The 24,536-nt window shown below is 41.5% G+C and overlaps 1 long non-coding RNA gene across 1 annotated transcript; it reads right to left on the bottom strand.

Annotated features, from left to right (window-relative positions):
* Positions 1–4,942: 4,942 nt before the first annotated feature.
* On the bottom strand, positions 4,943–10,197 carry LOC102022927. Its single transcript, XR_260729.1, has 3 exons — positions 10,119–10,197; positions 8,936–9,005; positions 4,943–4,982 (listed from the first exon to the last, which is right to left on the bottom strand). It is a non-coding gene; the product is annotated as an uncharacterized LOC102022927 (long non-coding RNA).
* Positions 10,198–24,536: the final 14,339 nt, after the last annotated feature.

Genomic DNA, 24,536 nt, shown 5'->3' with positions numbered 1-24,536 from the left:
GATCTAGAAGTCCGGAAAGCCAGCCTTACCACCCTGTACTGTGATCTTCCAAACAGTTACCTAAGCTCCTGATACCAGCCTCCTCATCTCTAAAATAGGGACTCACAGCCACATAATGGGGTAATAGTGGGAATTAAACAGTATGTAAGGGAAGGTAATCGTGCATTTTGAGCTAAGTGGTTGATAGATATTATTTCCTTCTAACATCTTCTTCCCCTTGCACCTTCATATTCTCTGCTCCTTTAACCAAATTTACCAGATGATTACTTGATTGAAAGAAGATTAATGAGATCTGAGTACATAAACCATTCTGAGGGCTGAGGCTAAGTTTTAAGTAAACTCTGGTTTAAGCGTTTGACAGGAAAGTTGTACCGTCAATTTCTATTAGTTCACTGAAAGGAACAGTTAGTGCTTATATGGTTTGATCAACTTTGCATGCCTGTAACTGAAAATCTGAGCAACTACTTTGAAGATAACAATATGCCATACAAAAACTGTTGTTAATTTCCTATCATCTTGTTTTGAAATTCTGTACCATTTTTATTGGGTTTTCTCTCTCTTTAAAATAACTAACTAACTAAATAAATGGTTGAGAAGTGCCTATAACTAGTGAGAATGTGCATTTTTCAGCAAGCATGGGTATGCACAGCCCCTTTGCTCTTAGCAGTCTTGTGGCCAAAAGATATTTATAAAGCCCCTGTTTTTAGATAACCTTACTACAGATTAGCAGTGTCTCATTTCTATTTTTTGTTTCATAAAGAGAAAGAAAAGTCAAATTAAGCCTAGCTTCTCACTCTCAAATGGGCAACATCAGTAAACAATCACTTCATGAGTCCCTATTCCATTAGAGTTTAAGCTCATCGGTAATTAGGCTGTCTAAAATCCACTACTCAACTGGATATTCTCCTTACAAACATATTTTCCCTTGTCTGTAGTCAAGGTCTGTCACTTTTCATGACGCACTTCTTAAGTTTAGGAGAAATTAAGTTGGAAATGTCTATCTTTTTAAAATAATTAGGATGGTGATAATAAAGATAGGATTTCACACGTACACAAAATTTTATGGATGGCAAGGAGCTTTTGTTGCTATCATTTCTCTTAAGTCTCCACTCTATGGAGTAGGCAAAGAAAAAAAATTATCCCCAAATGACAGGAGAAAATAGAGTCCAGGCAGTATTATAACTGCATTTATTAAAAGTTGCTTTTTCGGGGCTGGGGATTCAACTCAGCAGCACAGCGCCTACCTGGCAATCGCAAGGTCATGAGTTCAATTCCCAGTATCGGAAAAAAAAACCAAAAACCAAAAACCAAAAACCAAAAAAAAAGAAGTTTCTTTTTCTGAGCTTCAGTGCTTCAGGAAGAGCTCTGGTCAACCCAAGGTGTGACACTGTTGGGTCTGTTTATCAGTTACAAGTCCTGGTAATGTACCAACTATGCAGAACCAGAAAGGCCAGCTCCATGCTGGCCTGCCAAAGAAGGGAGCAGGTAGAAGAGGACTGGGGGGAAGTCCACCAGCTGACTTGGAGGTGGGATACAGGTTGGGAGGAAGAAAACGGGGCCGGAGTGCTTGAGGCATGGGGACCTCACCACAGAGGGCTGTATGAGTTTGTAGTTGCTTTTGTAATGAAGCACACAAACTTTGTGGGTGAAAACACTACAAATTTATTTTCTTAAAGTTCTGAAAACCAAAACGAGTTTCTCTGGGCTTCTGAGTCAAGTTGTCAGCAGGGAAATTTCCTTCTGGGAGCTCCAGGGGAGAAATGCTTCTTCGTCTTTCTTCACTTCCAGAAAGTATTCTGGACCTGTGGCACTTTCCTCTTTCTTCTAAGTACTTTACTCCAATGTCTGCCTCCACTGCCCTATAACTGACTGCTCCTTTATGCTGTTTATACAGACCCTAGCGATTATACGAGCCCCTTTGGATAATCTGGGGTAAAGTCTCACCTCTAGAGTCTTGCTTTAATCACCTCTGCAAAGCTCCTTGATCATGTAGGGTAACATATTCTCCATTTCAGGGATTGAGACATGGACATCTTCAGAGCCATTCAGCCAATGACAGGTGATAGGGTGACAGGTGGGTGGTGGCAGCCGTTTTCCTTTTTCTGGCAAATGCTTAACTTGCATGGCTGTGTTTGCCTGTCGGAAAGCCACACTCTTCTCTCTCACCTGACATGCAAGAGCCAAAATAGAACCCGTTGCTTTTGATTCCATGTAAAGTGTTCTCTCAGGCACGTCGCACACACCCTCTCACAACTCAATTTACATTTATTTTTTCAAATAGTTCGTTCTTGTATAGATGGTAATTAATATTTGCATATTGCTTTGGCGTTTATAATGCCCTTTTTATTTACATGAAAGCGTTTAAACCCCGACAATAACCCTCTGAGACAGTTATTATTAACACATTTTTACATATGAAGAAGCCGAAGCTCAGAACAGTGCGGTGGTTTCTCCAAGGTCACCCAGCTGGTAAGGGCAAGACCACAATGCAAATTCCAAAAGTTCCACCGCATTCGGCTCTAAAAAATGAATCTACGCTAAGTCCACTTTACTACACATGGTAGTTAATCTCTTGGGGGATGCTCCGAAGATGACTGCCACGTCCAGGGTGCTTTTTAGCGAAAATGAGTTTATACATGTGAAAGAGATTCGTAGTGGTATGATTTGCTACTACGGAAGGTTATTGATGGCGTTGTTGCCTTCATCTTTATCAGCAACAGCATCTGCCCTGGAGACCAAGAGAATTCAACAGGTCAACACCTCTAATTGCTGTTTCTCTAATTGCTATTCAGAAGATTGGCCCCACTATCTTGCAGCCTCTGGGGACCTCTTAGGGTTCTGCGGTTTGGGTTTGTTGGCCGCCATCAGGTGTGGCTGGTGGGAGATGCCCCTGAATGGATAAGCCAAGCTCTCGCATCCATGCAGATAAACAAGGTGGCCCTTGGCGAGGTGAAGTAAGCGTTCGCAGACAGAATTCACTTTAGGTGGAAAAACACTGAGCCTTCCAGGCATGTGGTGATAGCAGGTAGTTTCTATGGCTTCCTCTCTTCCTCCTCTGCCTCTTTTCTGAGACCACTTGTTGTGCGTTTCAAAGGGCAAGAATAAGCTGGAACTGGTAGGAGGCAAGAGAGTGTCCGGCAGAGCCGTCACAGCCGCGTCCTGGCTGCTCCCTGACAGGTGGAATGCCACATCACCACCCCTCCTCACCCTCGTCTTTTTTAAGAATAACACCAGCCTCTGAAATTTGCAACTTCAAAACCAAACCAGAGGACCACTGAGGGGAATAGCTAATCTGTCTTCCGTGTGTGGCTGAGCAGTCAGCCGGCCCCCACCTCATTTGAGTGAGACCTCAAAGAGCCCTCACGTGGGGCCTTGGCCACAGAAGCTTAATTAGGAAGTGGTCCCTGTCCCTCACAACGGCCACCCTCACCCAGCAGGGGCGACAGAAGTGAGGCAGGTGCATTCAAATCGTCCTGGTTTGACCAAGGGAAATGAAGCAATAAAACTCAGCTCAGTCCCACTATGAGTCAGAATGGGGGTGGTGAAGGAGCCCAAAGCCCTCTGGCTCTTCTTCTTGGGAACTAATCCTACTTCTGATTGGCTGCCTTGGGAATCACATCATTTGGCATAGATCTCAGGGCTTGCACTCCATTGCTGTGAGATAAGAGGCTCTAAACTGCCTGGGGTCTCTCTTAACCATTGGTTTCACCTGTAAACACAGTTGCTTATCAGACGAGTTCTCTCAACAGCCCCCACCTCTGCCTGCTGCAATCCTACTCAATGTTTCACATTTGTATCTCTTCCAAAGGCCTTCCCTCCTGCCTCTACCAGAATCTAGGAATCTCTTTGTTATCAGAGCCATCTTTCTCGCTTCTCCCAGGTATTTATGTGTATCGTTTGAAAAATGAAAATAATTTCTCACCCATTAAGATAGGCACCCCGCTAAGCACTTTCACACTTCCTATTTAATTTGCCATTTAGCTCCCTAATATTAGACAGAAACTCCTTGAAGACAAGAGATTACGTCTGACTCATTGCCCCATCACCCTCCAGGCACTATGAGCTCAATAAATAGTTACTGGATTTACAGTTTTAGAAAACTATTGGAAATGATTATAAATTCATAGAGAATTTGAAGTTAGTAGGGAATAACCTATTTGTCCAAGTCTTGCACAAGGAAGTCAAGATGACATTCGTGAAAGTTTTGGGAACGTATGTTAAATGAAATAAATCAGACACACAAGGTGAAGTATCACATGGTTTCTCCTATACGAGAAATTCAATGTGTAAATAATTTAAAAGGCAAAATAAATCATGGATAATAGGAATCAAGGAGACAGATCATTTGCATATAGGATGGTGACCAAGAGACGGAGGGAAGAGAGCAGAAAGGGAGGGGAAGGGGAAGGTGAAAGAATGAAGATCTACAGGTAGCAGCTCCCCACAATGAACGCAATCCCTAGGTACTGCACACATGTACTAATCAACTTCTTTAAATAAGAACAAAAAGTGCTCTGAAGACATTCCTGCCTTCTTAAGGGACTCTGAGTCTGTGAAGGACCTGCAGATCCTTACTCAGCATAACCGCAGGAGGATGAGTCACAGGACTCTTCAATGAAGCGGGAACTGGGCAGAAACAGGAGGATCTGCTGGGAGCCAAAGGATGTAGGTGTGAGGAACAAGTGAGGGTGTTATGGAAAGAGCTAGCTCAGAGAAGCAGTTCAGATCTGAGGCTGGAAGAGAGGTGGGGGATCTGGAGTTTTCATTCATGTGGCTCTTTGTGCAGAGCGCAGGGCCAGGTACTTGAGAAGTTTCTGAGTGTCAAATGATTTAAAACCATGTAACAGGCAGGGGGAGGGTACCATGGGCTCTAATTTCCAGGACACTTGTGCTTGGTTGTGAGGAAGTAATTTTGCTGTGTATCAGCACTCATCTTCCCTTACCTCAGGACCGACCTCAGGCTATGAGGTTATGAGACACACCTGGAGAAGTAAAAGCACACAGGAATGTGAGTTAGGAGGCTTGATTTCCAACCATGGTCTTACTATTCATTTGTATCACAGAGTAAAACAAATTATTATACTTCTCTGGATCTCTACTTGCAATGGGAGGCAAAAGGAATGCCGCTGCCTTAGTTCAGTATTCTGCAACACAACATCACAGTCTGTTTGCTTATAATGAAGAAAAATCTATCTGTACCAGTTCTGGAGGTTAGAGGTCCAAGAACAGGGTACCGGAATGATTGGGTTCTTGGCTGCAGATTTCCAACTTGTCCCTGTGTTCTCACTTGGTGGAAAGAGTGCTAGGGAGCTCGCTAAGGTGTCTTTTATCAGAGCGCTCATCCCATGCACAAGGGTTCTACCCTTGTACCCTAATAACCTTCCAAAGGCCTCACCTGCAAACACCACACTGGGGGTTAGGGCCCAGCATAGAATTTTGTGGGAACACAGACGATCAAACCATAACAGTTACTAAGTTCCTTTTCAGTTTTTATACCTTCTCTTCCAGAACCTGAAGCTCCTCCCTTCCTCATCCCTCCTGGGCCAAAGGTGGAGGCATCTCTGCCCAACAGAGTTGGTCCAACCGTTGTGGACTGGACGCTCTCTCTCTCTCTGTTTGAGACAGCATCTCGCTATGTAGTTCAGGCTGAACTTGAACTCACTATGCAGCCCAGGCTGGCTTTGCACTCACAGCAATCCTTCTGCTTCAACCTCTCGGGTCCTGGGATTACAGGCACACACCACCATGCCCTGGAAAATCTCATTATCTCTTGAATCCCCATTCTCTCCTGCTTCCTGAACAACTTTCTTTCTTTTTTTTCTTATTATTTCAAAGAGTAAAAGAAGGATAACATAGTAATAGGGGGGCTTACCAAATGACAGACAAAAATGATAGGAAATTATCAGTGGTTGTTGTTTTACATATTGTTACTGAACAACTTTCTTTTAACCTATCAATGTCTGTTACTGAACAGACTTTTCATATCATAGTTGATAAATCTTTGTCTTTTGCACAGCTTAATTCACTGAATATGCACCACCGTTTTGATGCTTTAATTTCTCAACTACCTCCAGCCTCCTAGAATCCAAACGCATAGCTGCACATTCTCATGGAAATCCTCTTTCAGAGCGCCTTGGTGACTTCTTCACTGCCGAATCAAATGATCTTTCTGCAGTCTTCGTCCTTCTCACCATCAGGATAATATTTGCCGTAAAACTGAACTACTTTATCCATCTTAAAAGTCTTTTCCATTGTTCCACTGCCCCTTCTCAGATGTCCACACTTTGGTGATGAGGTTGCTCAAGATTCCACCTTGAGTCTCCTTCTGTTACCCTCCCCAGGATGCCTTGGGGGCACTCACTGATTCTAGAGCCTTAAATTCCATGTCCCTGAATCTATGACTTTATCTTCCCAGCTGCCTCCCCCAATCACCAATGGGATGTTTTCTGTAGAAGCTTAAAACAGCATCCTCAAAATATAAGTTATTTTTCCACCCTTTCGACCATAATATCACTAAATCTGCTGTGTAGTGTGTTCAGCCCTGGCTAATGGTATTTGCATCCACCTCAGCTATAAAACTAGAAATCACAGTTTTCCACAGACACTTCCTTGCTTTCACTTACCACATGCCAGTCACCAAGCCCCAAGAATTTAACTCCAGAAGCGAATGTCTATCGCAGCCACCCTGCCTGTCTATCCACAGTGCCATGACCTGAGCCCTCACTCATTCTCAGTAGGACTACAGCAAACCCTGCTTTCTATCCTCCACATGTCCCTGGGTTATCCTGCTAGGAAGCAAATCTAACCAAGACACTGACGTTCATAGGCATCCCTGCTGATGATCTATCGCCTATAGATATGAGATGGAAGACTTTGTCTGGGGAATATAACACCTTCACAATATGATCTCAACCTTTATCTCCCTCCTCACCACACAGCGACTCTGAACTTTCTGTACATTTCTTCCACAATTTGGGCCCTTTACATGTGTCAGTCTTTTTTTCTGGGATGTATTTTTGGCCTGTTTTGATTGGAAAACTCATATTGCACCATCTCTGTGAGGTTGCCCCTTATTTCCTCCAAGCAGAGCTATTTACTCTATCCTTGCCTCCCCCAACTCTTGTTTCTGTTTCCCTATAGGACTTACCACATTGTACTGTAATTCTCATGTTTTAGTCACTCCAATATGCTTTAAGACCCAGGTGGTTAATAACTCACACTAACCTATTTTCTATATCCCCAGATTTACTCCTAGTCAGCCCTCAGAAAAATATGTACCAAACCAGGCTCTGAATACACCCAGAGGTTTTCTGTGCTAAAGGAAGCATTACACTGAAGTGAAAGCACATGTGGATAATACTGCCAGACCCGTCATTAATGGCTGGAAGGGAGAGATGGACATCGTAGTCAGATGTACTGTTCAAATCCCACCTCCAGCTGTGCAATTACAGGCAAACAACCTTCAACTCTAGGCCAAAGTTTCTTTATCTTCAAAAGGGACAATAACCTTATAACATTGTCACAGCTTATGCAAGAATTTGAATATGAAAGCTCTACAGCTCAGAATCTGACATGAAACAAATGCCTGTGATGATCACCATGCATTACCTGTACTGCCCGTCTATTTCTCCCTGCAACCTTTCCTCTAAAATCACAGTTTTCACGTGTATCCCTGAGGTTACCCCAAGTTTCATCATTGCAGGACTTCACAGCACTTGAGGTTGACAGCACTGCCAATTCAACCCTAAATTTGCCCTACCTAGTAGTTTCTTCGGCATAAGCTTTGTTTATTGTAATCATTTTCCGATTCACCAACTACACCAGAACTCGCTAAGGACGAGAACTATTCCCTTTATTCTCTGGTAGTATCTGGCTAAGGGCTGGCATGGGGAGAGTTCCCTGATCTACTGACTCAAGAAAAAGCAGTGGAAAGAAGACCTGTCTCCAGGGAGTTAGAGTGAATTATAGGAATAGGGCCCTGCGCACTTAAGTTCATGGGGTGACCTGCTAATTTAAACAACTTTGTGAACGTGCTTTGCAATCCCATATTTACACCCTTTGACTCTTACTGATGTCCTGTTAGCAGCGCCATGTGAGCTGTGGCCCCTGCATTCCATGCAAAGAGCACACGTGAATCTACTGAAAAATTGTTTTTAGATTCTCTCTGAGAAGGGGTGTCTTTCTCCACATTTGCACATTTAAAAATTGATTTTTGACATCTTAGTGTGATTATTTTTGTGCTTGTAAAGTAATAGAGCAAGAAAGAAAAATAACTGGTTGAGTTTCTTCCCCTCAATAATAAAACCAAGGAAAATTGCCAATTCTTGGGAAGCCAATTGTTTGGAGTCATATTTGAGGTCTCTCTGAGTGAAATGATATGTCATTTCTGAAGCAAGAACAAACAGCAGAGGATTATGGGAAAGCAGTTTGGTCGGGTCATTCACTGCCTTGGAAGAGCTTTTCCATCCCAGGGCAACAGCTATCTAGAGAAAGTTAGTGCGTGTAGAGGAACCTAAACTCTGGGGTCAGCTGGACCCACCTTTAACCTCTTCCCTTCCAATTATGAGATCCAGGCAGTTTCTTCACTTCTATGATACTCATTTCTGCCTTTGTAAAATGAAGATAAAAGTAGCGCCTACCGTATGGAGACATTGAAATACTCAACAAACATATGCACATAAGCCATAGTGTAAATGTAATAAGTGTACCCTAAATTCCATGGTGAGCACGTAGGACAAGAGGGACCGGGCTGCTCATGTCTTTTTATCCTACCTTGTCACATAAGGACTTTGACACAATTTGTACCGATGCCTCCAAGATGTCAGAGTTAAATTTAATGCAAAAAAGAAAATGAGGCAAGGAAAAGAAAAATGATACTATAAAATGAACTATAAAATAAGATTAATTTACAAAACACAGATTTCTGTGACTGTACCAGAGGTATGTGATGAGGTTTAGCAGTCAGAAGATGACCTGTCACCAAAGAGAAATCCAGCTCTTCCTGACTGAAAGACAAAACCAAACAAAACCAAGTTGCTTTTTTTTTTTTTTTTGGCTGGGAGTTGACACTTAGAGACAAAAGACTTAATTTTCCTTCCTTTTTCAACATTTATTTCACTGTGTGACGTATGCCACCACAGTGGTCCCCCAAGTTCTTATCTGTACACAGAGAAGACAAGATGAGATGAACTCCAAAGCCTTTCCCTAGCCCCTACATTTCATTACTTGATTCTTTTCTGCAAAGTAACTACACCTTCCCCATCTAGGTATTTGTAATTTGTGCGACATTCTTGTTGAAATTTTTCAGTATGATCTAACAAAACTAGTTTTTCATTTGTAAATGTAGGTTTATTTCTCTGGGTCCTGTCAGGTAAAAACTGCTCCTTAAACAAACCTTAAAATGGAGCTATTAAAAGCAATTAATGCTAATTTGGGCAGACCTGGGTTTATTCAGATAAAAGTATTTTATTCTCCACATTGTCTTCTTCAGACTCCATTCGGAATTCTGTTGACTTTTCATTATATACTTGATATGCAATTCTTCCAGAGTTTCCTTTGCTCTCATTGAGACTGCCTAAGGTCCGGAGTAATGCTGAGCATACTGATCAGCTGAGAAAGAGGTTCACACACTCTCCTCAAGAGAATTGGTTATCAGAACAGGACTCATATCTGGCTCTTCAAGCATGGCTTCTTGGTCTGTATTCTAGTTCATAGGAGGAACTCAACCGAACTCCCTTTTATTTGGGTGAGAAAGTTGGATAGAGAGGAGAAATTGTTTTCCATGTCATCTACTTCTACCTTTGTGTGTCCTCAGAGCCCATCTTCTTGCAGGTTCCCACCTTCTCTCTGTGGGAAAACCTGTGTGCCTGTCTTCCCTTGAGTTCCCATTGCCCTGCATTCCTCCCAACTCTCTGTGCCCTTGTTCACGGCTACTCCTCAGACACGATGAGTGGCCCATGCAAGGGTCCAATGCCACTAGGACACAGAGGTGAGGTTCCAATTCCAATGTGTAGAAGCTCAAAGCTAGGAACTTAGTCATGACTCGTAAACTGAATCATGAACAGAATTGTACACTAACCACCACCGTAAAAATTTTTCCAACTTCTCTATGAAAATACCTTAATTCTTTCTTGTGTCTCTCAGTTCTTGCACCAATGGTCTCCACACATTGAAGTCAAGTGCCAATCCTCTAAAACCTGCAAGGCCCAAGACACTGCAAATCAGCTAAATCAGAATTTCTGTAGAGGGAATACAGCCATCAACACTTTCTTTGTTTAAAAAATTTCCTTAGTACATCTTTGCAGTTCACAATGATTACATTCCCTGTTGGGAATTGGTACACATACTTACCACATCTTAATTAATTCTTTTTTCATTTTCTCCTCCCCTCCCTTCCCACTCTCCTTCCTCTACTTCTTGATTCCCTTCCTCTGTGAGAAAGACTTTTCTCCCTATTTCCTATTATCTATCTTTTATTTCTCTATATTTTGGAGTTAAATGTTCAGTCAAGTTCCGGAACTACTTGTTTATACTACTGTTCTGAGTCAACATGACTAAATCCTATATTATAATTACTAATTTTCTTCTATTTATAAATTAAAAGATACTTCAGCATAAATCTTATTTTTATTCAAATTTGTATCCTCCAAAGCACAAAACAAAAAGGAGTAGCACAGTAAATATTATTAAATAATCACATTTGTTCAATTTAGATCCTATCAATTAAATGAGTATAGTCAAATTAATAAGAATCAAAACTACAGGTTTAAAGATGCCTAATGTTTGGATTATAGGAGCCCTGAAATGGAAAAGACCAAGGAATTGTAATTGTATTGGGTAAAAATCAAACATGTTGATAAGATTCTTATTTTTTTTCTGAGAATAATGGATCTTTGTTTTAATTTTAAGAAAATGGATTTAGTCTACCACAGAAGTTGAGTGGGTTGGGCAGTAGCAGCCAATTTCTGGTGATCCAGAATGAAAAATTCTAGAACAGTAACCAAATTTTTTAAAAACCCCATAATCATTTTCTCAACAGAAGTTTAAGAAAGACCTAGAAGACTACATACGGCTTTTAGAACTTAACTGAAGAGTTTGGATACAACTTCTACTAGGAACTACAAAGAGAATGTTATGTTTTTTCAAGTTGGCAATGTGGTTAGTTCCTGATTCTTTCTTGGGATTACAAAACAATCCATTGTATTGAGTCCAGGCTATAAATTCTGGCTTTCAGATTGCTCAGAAGACAGTTCGAGAAAGCAGAAGGCAGATTGTCCAATCTGGCTGTTCCATGTGCCAGGAGTTATTAATTATGTCTGTTCTAATAACAAGAGCTGGGAAGCAGCAAACTCAAACCATGTGGGGGAAACAAAACAAAATAAGCGGTAGTTAGCCTTAATGAGAGGAAGTAAGAGGCAACAGCTACAGCACTAGGCTCAGTGAGCTGAGCACAAATCCCACCAGCAGCAGATTTTAGGATTAACTGGGCATGACAATCGTAGTGGCTACAGAGGACATGGAATCCCAATGGACTCTTTAACTTCTACCCAGTGGCCAGTGAGATCACCTCCTTTTCTGTTTTTTTCTGGTTGGGTGAGGGAAGTTTAGAAAGTCAAGAAAGACTAAATAGGATTTATTGCCATGTGGCGCATAGTGTAGAAGAGCTGGATGCTACATTATAGAGCAAATACAAAGTCCAGCCCTCTTTCTATACATGAGTAGACTAAGTTCTAGAGTACTTAAGTGATGGAACCCAGGTCACTAAACAACAGCAGAGTAAGTCCTGAGTTTTCTCCATTCATTTCCTTTCTAGCTAGTCCTAGACTTCCTTCCTTCCTACCTAGGAAATTGTTTTATCTTAGGCTCTCACTAGCTCACAGACTACTGCATATCTTGGCAGATATCTAGAAGTCTTAGTCTTCATCTTAGGCACAACCCTGGATTAGCTCTGCTAGAGCGGGTATCATCACTTACACATCTTACAACTCTTTCCCTTGTCTAAGACTCAAAAATTCAGTCTCTAATATGCTAGGACATTCCCATCACATGGTGTATGGTAGCTTCTACTTGGAAAGACAGCCATCCTTTTACCTGTGAGGCATAGGTAAGGTTGATTAATGAAAGGAGACCAACAGATTTACCTGAAGGTGTTATCCCCTGACCTATGAAATAGCCTACTTGTTAAGAAATTTCTAAAGTCAAAACCTTACAAGGTTGTACTCCTCTTTTACCCATTGGACTCTGAGCCTATGGACAGCAAGAACTGGATTTATTTGATATCACTTGAATGCATTTTGATTACCACTTGAATGATACTCAGTAAATATTAATAACTGAATAAGCCCGTTGCAGGGAAAAGATACAAAGTAGAATTCAGTAAGAGTGGAGAAACCAGGACTCTGACAAGATGAAAACATGAATAGAATAAGGGATAGCTTAAGAAAATCCAACTTGGGGGAAAACATGCTAACCAGGATATGATCATCATCTTGCAGTAGCTGAATGGTATGTTTAGGATAATGAAGAAGAGGAGAAAGCTCTGGGAATGCAAACTTCAGATGAACCTACAGCTTTGGGAAGGGAAGTGAGCACCCATCTCTAGTAAGGACCCGCTTGATGGACGTATAGGAAGGAGGACAGAATCCACAAGGAAGAGATCCTGGTTTGTGAATTTTAAGTCTAGGGAAGTGTGGTCACTTGGAATGGAGGAATGATGGCACTTTTCTGAGAGCCAACATGGGAGGTAAGGAGTAAATATTTGCACAAAGCTGAACTGGAGACAATGCATAGGGAAAAAATGTGTTCAGAAGTAGGACAAGTATATCTGTCCCTCTTAAATTCCCTCTCCACATAATAGCAATACTGATCATTGAGTGCTTCTATCTGCCAAGCAATGTATTATCATGTTAGCCTGGCTGATGATAATCCCAAAACAACAACAATCAGGAAGCCCTATTTCACACAAGTTCAACTTGAAAAAAATGAAGGAAATTGATTTTTAAAAACGTGCTGGCAAGGTTTCTGTGAAACTGGCATACTCTCGCATGGAACACAAATTGAAACAATCCTTTTGGAGAGCCATTTGGCACTGCTTTCCAAGAGCCATAAAACTCATCTAGTAATCCCACTCCTAGGGATTTACCCTAAGGAAAATAACTCTTAAAAAAAAAAAAGCCCTATATGTTCAAAGCTTTTTAAAAGAGCAAAACCTGGAAAGAATCTAAATTCCCAACAATTTGGGGATGGTTAAATAATTCATGATATATAAACTCCACGGAAAATTATGTAGCCTTTAAAATGATAAATGGGCACACTGTGTGTCAGCATGAAAGGCGTGTAACAAGTAATGCTCCAGGATAAGAGTAGAACACAAAGCTATACATATGCTCTGATTAGAGTTCTGTAAAAATACTTGCGGATAGAAATTGAAACAGACAACAAAGAAACAACAAATGTTATTTTATGAAAGTCATGGATTTTGTTTTTTTAGTTGTGGATAATTTTAAAAACTAAAAACAGCAGAGTTCTTATTTTAGCTAGATAAAATTGAGAGCGATCCATGGTATTTAAGTTAGAAGACATCGTATAGGCCCCTGGCTGTCACACTCATTCTATAGTTCAGCAAACTGAGGCCTCTGGAAAAGTAATGTGTCTGGCTCACAATCGGGCAATGGCAGAGGTGAGACTAGAACATAGAAGCATAAAGTGGAGTGTGTCTGGAAGTTTCCAGAGACTGATAATGTGTGGAAACACACAGGGTAGAGGGCAAGAAGAAAAACAGGGATGCCTCACAAAAATTTTTGGATGTGGATAACAAATGCAATCAGTTAGGATTGTAAAGTAACCCTCATCTCGCTGAAGATCAGCTACCATCCACTCATAAGCACATAGTGAGCCTGGAAGAAAAGCATCTGTTTTCTGTCTTTGAGGTCATCTTCTCCCTATCCTCATTACTGCTTCTCTGGATCAAGCTTTTGCTGATCGTTTATTGGGGAAACTTGCTATATCCCAGGCACTGTGCTCAGACTAGAAGTACAATGATTAGTAAGGCACACATACCTTCCTCTAAAAGTGCTCTCACTTTATCATTGCAGACAGACAATGAGCAGGCCAGCAGATACATGATTTAATATGCTAATGAGTGCTGTCTGAAAAGCAAACAAAGCAAAACAGGGTTTTGGGGTGAAGTCTGCCTGGGTACAGGGTGAGAAGTATGGAGAACAGACAGTTATAAGCAAGAAGGTGATATGATCTGATTTGTACATGAAAGCTTACTCCGACTGCCTTTATTTCTAGGACAATCACAACAGCATCTCCTCTTCCCACTCCATGAACACTCTCTGGCTGTTGTCATTGTGGGCAAAAAGGTTTTAACACAATATAGATTTGATGTGACACTGAAAACATGCAAAAGCTCCCTGGCGGCCCCAAGCCCAAGTACACGCTCTCCGCACAGTGTGGCGGAGATCTCTACAGCTGGCTTCCACATCGCCTCCACCCCGCCAAGTCCATGTCCTCCACCCCATACCACAGCGCTCTTCAGCAGTGCCACCCTGCTGCTCACTGCCATCCTGGAATGCTGTACACTTTCCCAAGGCCGGACAGTTGGACAATCATTCTTCTCTGTGATCTCCTTCCTCCTTTCTTTCTAGAACTCTCTCCTTCCCTTTGATGCTTTGTTTTCATGTTGCCTCTTCTTAAAAGTCTTCCCTCACCCTTCCAGGCAGAGCAGATTAGTCACCAGCTTTTAGGTGCTCATAACATGCTTTGTTCACACTTGTACTGTAACACGTCATAGTGAATCATAAGTATTTGTGTGTGTAGATGTACCTATATATATTAAACTCTTGGAGAGCAGAGATCATGTCTTAAATTTAGAGCCAAGCACAAACTGGCTATTTAGCATTAGTGGATATTTAATGAATGAGTCAGTGCATAGATCACTGATGGAAGGATGGATAGGTACATGAATTTATTACTAAATGAATGAAATACAGTTTATCCCCCCATTTCAAAAGGGAAGGGAACTATGCATGAACTGGTTACTTGTCTTGGAAAACAAGAATCTGATAAGGTGATTTTTAAGGTTACTTTTAGCTTTGATGTCCCAGCATCTGAGAGTCAATATATCACAATAAGTTATTGCCATTAGACTCAGAAAGCCTTCTTGGCTTGGTGTGTTGAGATAACTCAAGGGGCTTCTGGGATTATAATTAAGGATCAAAAGGGATACAGAGCCCTCAACTTGCAGGCCTGCTTCACTGGGATAAATAAAACTTGGGCATGGGTTGGGTGTCCTCCTGTTCCACTTGGCAGCATTCACAATACCCCAACATACCTGCTGAGGGAAGAAGTCTCCAGCAAAACAGGTTTTGAGCTGACTCAGCAACAGCACAGCTATACACTCCTGTAAATTTCCAGGGCTGTGAGAGGGAGGCATACATGCGCCGCTATGTTCCACAGTTCCAGTGGCCATCTTTTCTTACCCCATTCTCCCGTGGGTGTGGTGCTCAGGACAGACTTGTGAGGATTTAGGCCAGAGGTCAGGACAGGAATAATCCTTAACTCAGCTCTCAGTGGAGGAAGAAAGAGTGAAGACACAGTGTTTCCTGTCTCTCAGTCTAGTGGAGGTCACCTGAAATTTTAGTTCAAGCCAGAAGGCCTGTTTTGAGACTCAATATGTGCTAAGCCCTGTAGCTGCTGCTATGGAGAATACAGGGAGGAATAAAATAGTTCCCATTCTCAGAAAGTCAAACTCCGGGGAAGAAGGGCAGCAATATGCCTGAAATAATATAGACAAGTAATTGGAGACACAGGGTGAAAAGTCCATTTGTGTGAAGGCTGGAAGTTCGGATAAAGAAGGAGGGAATGTTTCATAAAGAAGAAAATGTAATGAACTGACAGGCATGGGATTCCATGTTAGTTACAAAAATGCCTGAGCAAGTGTATGGAGGGGTGAAAGCAGAGGGTAGTGGAGATGGTAAGGAGAATGTTAGGCCACAGAAGAGAGTGGGCAGGGGGAAAAGGGAATTTTTTTTTAACACGTTGGAAGATAGAAGGAAACAGGAATCAATCACAACTAGAAACTTGCCTTATCACTTAATAAAAAAAAATTCCACGCCAGGGTTTGCGAGGCCCTGTTCCTACCCCTTGAGGGCCAAGCTCCATAGTTCAGAGTGCACCCAGTAGGCAATGGAGGCCCCAGAGCATCTTGGGAGGAGGTGAAGTGGAAAGTCAGGAGAGTATTGCTTCCTAACTGCTTCCCTTTCTGACCTGGTTAACCACTGCTGCACTAGCTGGGCAGTAACTCAAGCCTCCTGGAGGGTTGGACACATGACCTGAATGATCCCTTCCTAGGATATTCTGTGACCAAGTGTTTATTTATAATCAACACACGGCATTTGCAGAAAGTAGAAAAACATGTGCATACACACACAGAGACAGAAACACACACAGGTATTTCTGAAAAGAAATTTCCTGGAGCTAAAGAAATATGATGTATATCAAATGCACTTTTCTGGCACCAGTTACAGAGGAGCTGAGTGCCTCTGACCCTCGGATTTCATGCAAGATTTCTGTCTCCACTCTGGACGGTGATGGAGATTCTGCCCTCTGGTCTCTCATGTGCAAACAACAGATTTCCAGCCCCAGGATGAAAGGTGGGAAGGAGAGCTCAAAGAATATAAAAGGAAAAGAGACCTGTCAGTATCTGAAACTAACAAGAAAATACTTCTAAGCCAACAGAAAAGCTCCTACCTTTCAAAAATGTAATCAGCGTTAAAATCGTTCATTTCCTTCTTCCCTTTCCTTCAGAGGGAGGAGTTTACAGTAAACTACTTTGGAAGTTCAGTGAGTACTAAGTTACCTTCAAAAATAACTCAAGAGGCAGAGATATGAAGGATTCAAGCTTCAGAACATAGGTAAAGCAAAGAAAGAAGCTGGAAATCTAAACCTGTCCAGGTGGCTTTTTGAAAATTTCTCTTGCTGATTTGGGGAGTTGTGTTGCTGTTTGCTGCTTTGGACAGGTTTTCATGCTGAATGAATCCTGGGGACTGTATTAGTCCTTTACCCTGTGAACTGTTCAGGGCCTAAGACAGGGTTTTCATACTGCAGAAGACTTTGATGACCTTCAATTGGGATTGATATGGTAAGTTCTTAGAGTCCCTGAGCAGAGGGCTCATTTCTCCTCCATGTCTGTTGGGGAGAAACTCTGTACATCTGGTAGGAATCATTCTGCCAGCCAGAGATGTGGTCTTCACCACAGAAAATATGGGTTCTCCTATCACCTCTAACTCCAACAGCCACGAGACAGGACAGGAGACACTTTTCCTCCCCAGGCCCAGGTTTTGTGAGAAATGATGAAATTAAACACATTACTTCTGTGGTCCCTGCCAGAACTGATGCTCTGTGAATTGAATTTGTTTGAGCACCAGAATGGGTAGTTAAATGCTACTGATTTTTTCTTTTCTTTTTTTTTCCTTGATGCCCTTGAGGGAAAAAAAAATATTGGTACAACAATAACTTACTCTGCACAAGGTACCATGCTAATAGAGCTGTGTTTATTATTTAGCTTGTCGGCATAATGAGGGCAAGGATACACGATAGGATTGCCTAGCAACGGCAACTCCAATGGCCTGGTTGGAGGTTTACTACAGATTCAGCCCAATTTTTCCCACCTTCTGCATTTCTACCCTGAAAATGAGAAGTGCAAAAACTCCCAATGATCTTCATAATGTGATTAGGTGCTAATAGATCCTAAAGCACCATGTGATTCATCAAAGAAGGCTTAAGTCACAGTCAGTATCATTTTAGTGTTTAGCAAAGTGTGTTGTAACTTACTTATTGGGAAACCAAGAATCAGTCAATGATATGGATGGTAACCAGATGAACCAGAATTTTCCATTCCCTAGGATAGTCCATTCCCTCGCCCGTTTATGTAAACAAGAATTCACTTTGGCATTAGAATAATAGCAGCCCACGAGGACTAGATTCTGGTAGACTCAGGCTTACCAACTGTCCGGCAATGTGTCAGCTGTGGAGATTGCTGTCCACTCCAGCAGGGCACTACAGGCACCCAATCAGACTCCATTTCAGAAATCATGGGTGGTGTTTCCATGGAGCTCTGCCCGAAAAGAGGTGATCTAAATCTTGCATGAGAGATGTACATCAACAGGGAGCTCTGCCTAGAACACGGTGACCTAAAAAATCATATTAAGGAACTCAGGATGCAGAATCAGTTGCAGAGACACCAAGTGACTCTATACAAGGCATCTAGCATGTTGCCTGGTCTCCTTGAAACCCCCTGAGGAAAGGGGTCTGCCTTGGTTACATACCAGGGCCACAGCCCAGCCCAGCCAGGGGCATATACTGATTTTCACTGCTCTATTTTTTAAGGGACACTGCTCTTTCTATTAATCATGTTGCTGTTTGTTGAGCTCTGGAAAGCAGGCACTGATTCACAGAGAGAAATATCACCAAGTTGCTAGACTGGAATGCTAGCTTGGCTGCATCTCCATTTTAGATCCTGTGCATTTTATTTTTTATATCCTTTAAACAAAGATGCACATGTCTATCTCCTGGGAAGATTAGGACCAGGAAGGATTTGGTTGGACATTGATAGTTAACCACTCCTCCCTTGTTAGACGGAGAGAGCTATGCAATAATACATTTCCCCTTTTTTTTCTAAACTGCTGGGAAGCTTAAAAAAATGCATTAAAATCATACTTATTCTGGGTTTTCCTTCTCTAACTGTCTTCTTCTTCCATGTCAAGGTCTTAATAAATTTTTTATAAGTGTTTTAATGATCCTGTTGTAGCCATGTCTAATATTAAGTTACTTTAAATCCTTCTCTGAAAGCAACGTGCAAGTAAATTTAAAATGTGGGTTAGTATGATTTACAGAACTCTCCAGATAAGACAATGGGAAATATTCATGATTTTGCCATGGTGAAGTCTGGAACTTCACTTCCAACACTGTGACTTATTAACATTTAAGAGTTTATATGTGAGCTGGGGGTGTAGCTCAGTGGTAGAGCATTTAGTGCGTGTAGGGTCTTGGTTCAATCTCTAGTGCTGCGAAACAAAAAGCAGAATTTATATATAATTTAAGTCATGATAAAGCTTTTCACAGTTCTTACCATTTATAAAGTGAATACTTGCACATCCAAGATCTCATTTTATAATGTGTGTTCACATTTTATAGATGAAGAAAATGAGGCTCAGAGAGATTAAGTGGCTTGCCAGAGGTTGTGGAGCTACTAAGCTTAGACATTCTAGTACTGAACCAAGTCCTCCTCCCAGTTTCACATTGCTACCTTGTCTCTCATTGACTTCTCACATAAACCAGCATCTTCTCATTATCCATAGGCAAATTTCTTTATCTTTTTCTGCTTCTCGAACTTTCTTTCAATGTGTCACTAAAACCTAAGCACAGAGGCTATTTTAGGGGTTAGTTCCCTGGCTAAGATGGTCTGTAGAAGATCTGGATATCACTTATCTGAACCCTACAGGCTCAAAGTTGACATGGCCACTTTCAGATCTGAACTTCCTGTCATTGTGGGCTTCCTGCTTCTGCTTCTCTGGTATAATCCAGTCTCCAACTTGCTTTCCCTCCCCTGCCACTCGCCCTGCACTTGAGTGGCAGCAGGCTGTTGGGAAAGTCAAGGAGAAGAATGGACCATTGCTTCCTGGGGCTTGTTGGTGAGAAAACATCTTTACATTTCAAACCTCGGGGTCGTGTTGCTCCATCAAATGAGTCAGTTGACTGATTTCCTTTAATGTGACTCTGAAAAAGAAGGTTTTGGGAAGTATTTTTGGTTTCTGCCATGCTAGGCAGCTCATCTCCTGCCAACTGTGAGTTGAAACGCTGTACAGATACCTAGTCTAGAAGGTCTGTTGTCCATAGAACCTTCTGGGAAGCCAAGCACCCTAAAAGAGAGGTTCATCAGGGGTATTGTATCTGATTCCATTTCTCCATGTTAGGCCAGACCCCATTCTGGTTTGCCATTAGGCCCAGATCCTGCACGCAGTCTGGGGGCTGGTGAGGCTAATCTCAAAGGGCCAGAAATGAGTCAGTTTCCACGCTCAGCACCAGGCGTGTGGCTTCCTGAAGCACAGACAAGGAAGTGCTGAATTTCAAAGAGCAAGTTTTTTTTCTCTTTGCATACCATATCCGGAACTGAAACCACCAATTCATTTCACTTAAGGTCTCACACTACACTCAGATCACCAATAACATTCCAGAGATAAGACACCGAGGCTTTACCAACCCACCCATTCCATCTCCCCTTCTTTCTTTTCTCTTCTGGTGATTATGACTGGATTCTTCTTTTTCAACTTCTTTATTTTTAGTTCTGACAACATAAAATTTGGGAGCCTTTGTTTTCTTTCTTATGTGTTTATTTCACCAGTATTTATGAGTACAGGGAGCTAAATATCTAAAAATCTGCTTAGAGTATGACTAAGCTTGTAACTTTCTACTTTTCTTAGCTGTGTGTGAGTGTAGGGTCAGAAATTCAGTGTCCTGATCCAGAGAGCAACTGGGTTTGCTGACAGCATCCACATTGAGGTAACACATCACCTCATTAACTCGTGAAAGTGGTTAAGAGATAGGGTCTGTGGACAGATTCATGCAAAGTACCCTCATGAACAGAAAAGCAACGGAACACATACACATTCTCCTGGCTCTGTCTGTAGCACCAACATACTAGGAGGAAGAATCCCTACCACTTATATAGCACAGTAAAATTTATAAACCACTTTCACATCCTTTCTCTCTCTTGCTTCTTACCAGAACTTGTGAGATCAATCACACAAGCATTACCTTCCCCATTTTAGAGGTGAGGGGATCCAATGCTAATGAAAGTAGAAAGATGGGCCCAACCAACGACAGTGAAAATGCCAGAGATCTCAGATTAGACTCCAGTTCTGTTGATTCCAAGTACAGGATTCTTGAAACTCCCATCTAACTTTATATAGAATGTAATATTATATCATAATCTGTGACAACGTTATATGGTCATTTGTGGACATTTTTATATCTCAGGTTCTTGCAGATCAGAATTAATGGCTGTCAGTTATTACTTTGGTATAACCTTTCCAGGCCTCTGCTTTCTTTATTTTAAAAAAAATGGAGGCACGGTATTAAATTCACTGTTGCTTTCTGTTCTAACAGTCTGTGCATCCTTATGTCAATGACTGCTGAACCCATAGAATTTACCTCCAAATTTTTACCCAAAGGGCTCACCTTGGATCATTGCTTCCCAAGATGAAAGTTATATTCAGTAAAAATGATTATCGGGATACTATGGTCACATAAGTTAGCAAAAAGCAGGTTCATCTAAACAAAGCAGTTGCTTTGCTTCAGCTTATTTCAGAGCCTTCACATATCAGAGGGGGCTATGGCATGCATCCTTCCTCCACCTTTGCCCTAGAATTTGAATCTCTTCGGATAAGCATTCCATGGTATGCATTTTGATCAACAGAGAGGGTTTTTCTAATGATCCCATTGGTCTTTCCAAATTCAGCATACATTCCAAGAGAGATTCTTGCAATCACACTAGCACCACAAATCCCTATACCTGACCTCCTGCCAGGGCTGCATGTGCTAGGCCTGGCAGTGTGTTGCTCCAAGCCCAGTGGCACCTAACATTGAACAATTCCAGCTGCATAACTAGAGCACATCCTTGCAGCTACAGAAGCCCTTGTATTTAAGAAGTACCCACCATCTATCAGAAAGCAAGGATTTCCACATGTTGGCTGAATACAGGACTGGAGACAGTGCTTCTTATTGCATTGGTAATTTACATTTCCCTGAGTGTAGAATGCCACTATTTTCCTATTGCAGGACAAGAGAGATGAGGCCTCCCATGGGTTTTGCATTCTGCCTAGCGTCATCCTGTCTCTTGGAACTCTTGTAGCATCCTTCCTTTTAGAGAAAGGAATTTGAGGTTTGGGGAGGGGTGGCAGGCCAAAGGAGGTATTGAAAGTTCTTAGCCATACTCTGTCTCATTGGAACTTCCTCCTTCGATCCAAACAAGTTTGATCCTGATTCCACAAGCATGGACTGTGTCTTCTTCAATTAGACAAATGACTATACCTGCCTTAAATTTATTATCTTAAAAGACCCCTGAGCCACATTACCTCCATTCTCGAGCCTAACATATCTTCTTTCTGAATTCAGCTGTATCTTCTAATCTCGGTCAGTCTACAGTGTAATGTTTCATTGGGGATACTCCACTCAAACTTGACTTCCTGCCCTGGGTTTAGGTCAACAAATGCCACAGGAAAAATTTGGTGTTTCCACATCTGACTTCAGCCACAACTTGTGCTTGGTTACAGATTCCTACCCGTATGACCGACTGAGACAAGTTATCTTTAGTTTTAGAATGACAAGAAACTTCCTAGTATTGAATTATGTGAAGGAAACTTCATCATGAAGGCAGGAATATAGGCAAATCGACATTTCAAATGGCTTCGGGAATTCTTTAATTCTGTTTTATTTGCAAGAAGAAAATGATTCTCATCCTTCCTTGACTTGAATAGATGTTCCACTGTCTTTATCAACATCTAGTGCTTTAAGATTTTATAAGAATATGTCACTTTTATTATCTTACTATTACCATAACAGTCCTGCCAGGTCAGGTATTACTGTATCATGTCATAATACTTTGATTATTTCATGAGCACACAGGTGCTGAGGCCATAGCATGGGTTAGAGTTTTAATCTTTTGTCCTAGTATTGTAATCCTGAACTACATATGCTTTAAATATTCTGGGTTCTAACCCCTGTGTGACCTTAGTTAGGCAAATCCCTTTCTCTCTTTGGCCTTCAGCTGTTCCAGCTGTACAATGAAAGAGGTAGATGGGGGTGAACTAGATAATCCCTGAAAACCCCAACCTTTGCCAACTCCTGGCAACTTCTGTCTTTATTCACCAATGAACAAAAAGGCAAAAACACAAGTAAATCCAGGAAGGAAAATCTTTCTCTACTACGTGCCACACTTGTTTGGACAACATGCTCCAAATCACTCATTACAACAGACAGTGACAGTTACTTTTTAATGTAGAAGTCCTGTTTGGTTCAAGAAAAGAAATTTTTGAGAGAAAGTTTAAGTCTTGAAACTGCTAATGGCTTCCTGTGATGGTATGTGGGACACCATGGGGGTGGGGAACAATAAGCCAGACAGTTCATCTTAGGGGTAACCTCTTTGGTTTATGTAAAATATCTGACTCAAAGCAAATTCATTCTTGTAGGCTGCCATGCCTGAAAGAGGACGCAGCCTTGCTTAAAAGAGATTGAATCTTTCATACACTTAATCAGCCACATCTCTGCTCTGTGTTGTGATGTCTAATTTCCAGAGGAACGATCATTTTCAAACCACATAAATGATGATGCTTTTGGAAAAAAAAAAAAAAGCAATAAAAATGAAAAACCCACCTCTCCTAAAAGTAAAGATTTCAAAATGAACTTGCCTATTGTTTGTATTTTACACCCACATTCTTGATGCTTATTATCTCTGAAATCATTTCAGTTTCCAAAAATCATTTGAAACACTCCTACACCTGGGGCTTTTGATAAACAGTCCAGGTTCTACAAAGAGAAGTGTATGCGTGTGTGTGTGTGTGTGTGTGTGTGTGTGTGTGTGTGAGAGAGAGAGAGACTGAGAGACATAGAAAGACAGGTTGTGGGGAAAGAGGGAGAGAACACAAAGCCCATCTGTGGTCTCTACAGTATGAGCCCAGCAAAGAATACAAAGGAATTCCACAAGAATGACTCTTCTTCCACGGTTCTCTCTTTTGAGATTACATGAAACTTTTCGGTAATTTCATGCAGATGCTAAGAATAAAAAGAATGATCGATGGTTTTGAGCATTAACAATATCCCAGGTACTTTTTTAAGAGCCTCTTATACATAAGAATCCACATATTACTCACAAAAAGTCTATGAGGTTTATACTACCATCCCATTTTACAGATGAAAAACTGAATCACAGAGAAGTAAGTTTCCTAGTCTCTTGATCATTAATACTGAGTCAAAATGCTCCCTGACTGTCACCAAGATTTAAGATGTCACTCCTTCTGGGAAGCATTTTCAGTGGAAAGGAATCTCACTTTCTTCTTAACAGCCCAGAGTTTTCTTATGGCACTGAAGCATTTGCTGTAAGCTACACAAATCTATGCACATTTCAAATCATCTCTGCAAGACTCTAAGCTCCTTATGATCAAGGAGGGATTAAATTTATCCCTGTTTCCCCACAGAATGGCAAAGTGCCTGGCACTGTGTAGGTATCTGGGAAGTATCAATTGAGGAAATGAATGAAGAAACTTGAGTTTCAAGCCCAAGTTGTCTGCTCGCCTAATCTTGAGACAACTATTTATGACTTTTAAAAGAAGATGTCTCACTTGCTTTTAGCCCTGGGGGCTTTCTCCCTGAGTTCTTCTTCACTTCTTGGGGTTGTGGTAGCTAGCTTGTCCAACTGGTGTGGAAGCACATTTCAAACGAAATGCTGCAAATGAAAGAGAAAATCTGAAGTCGTG

The sequence above is a fragment of the Chinchilla lanigera genome, unplaced genomic scaffold (assembly GCF_000276665.1).
Source record: "Chinchilla lanigera isolate Chin_1 unplaced genomic scaffold, ChiLan1.0 scaffold00019, whole genome shotgun sequence".
Taxonomy (NCBI): domain Eukaryota; kingdom Metazoa; phylum Chordata; class Mammalia; order Rodentia; family Chinchillidae; genus Chinchilla; species Chinchilla lanigera.
The sequence above is the reverse complement of the archived record's forward strand: the minus strand, read 5'-3'. Positions and strand labels throughout refer to the sequence as shown.